The 634-nt window shown below is 37.2% G+C and overlaps 1 non-coding gene across 1 annotated transcript; it reads right to left on the minus strand.

Annotated features, from left to right (window-relative positions):
• Positions 1-131: 131 nt before the first annotated feature.
• TRNAL-UAA (transfer RNA leucine (anticodon UAA)) lies at positions 132-215 on the minus strand. Its single transcript has one exon. It is a non-coding gene; the product is annotated as a tRNA-Leu (tRNA).
• Between the last annotated feature and the right edge of the window lie 419 nt (positions 216-634).

The following is a 634-nucleotide window of genomic DNA, read 5'->3' on the forward strand; positions in this document are numbered from 1 at the left end:
TAAATATATATAAGCAATTTTGTAATAAGTATAAAATAGTATTTAAGCGCAATAATTATATTGATGATCATTATGGCATGTGCGATAATAATTGTATGTTCTTAATTTTATATTTTGCATCAAAAAGTATTTGCCAGGTGTGGGGTTCGAACCCACGCTCCCTATCGGGAACCAGAACTTAAGTCTGGCGCCTTAGACCGCTCGGCCAACCTGGCTTTGTGCTCTCATCGGCGTTCATATATCTACATATGGTTGATCTAATCTTTCGAGCACTGCACTAACTACTAGCGGCCTCGGACTGTGCGGAATATGCAATATCTTTTGTAAGGAAAACCGAAATATAAATTGAATAGAAAGAAGAATGTATTCGAACTCGCAAAACGACAAGATTGAACGAAACTATCGCAAACGCATTTCGAAATGCCTCGCGAAACAATGACGATATGATTAAAAATACGAAATGGTTAAAAATATAATTAGGAATAAAGTTCTCTATCCACTCCTCATTTAATTCGCGGATAATAACTTATGATTATATGTACATAAACTTACGAACAGCTCGACTTACCGAGATGTCACCGAGGCCCTTCGGTGCCTGGTGTTTACTGACTACTTCGCAAAAAACCGAATCTTT

Source organism: Ceratina calcarata, unplaced genomic scaffold (genome assembly GCF_001652005.2).
Source record: "Ceratina calcarata isolate Rehan_Ccalc_2016 unplaced genomic scaffold, ASM165200v1 scaffold7816, whole genome shotgun sequence".
Classification (NCBI taxonomy): Eukaryota; Metazoa; Arthropoda; class Insecta; order Hymenoptera; family Apidae; genus Ceratina; species Ceratina calcarata.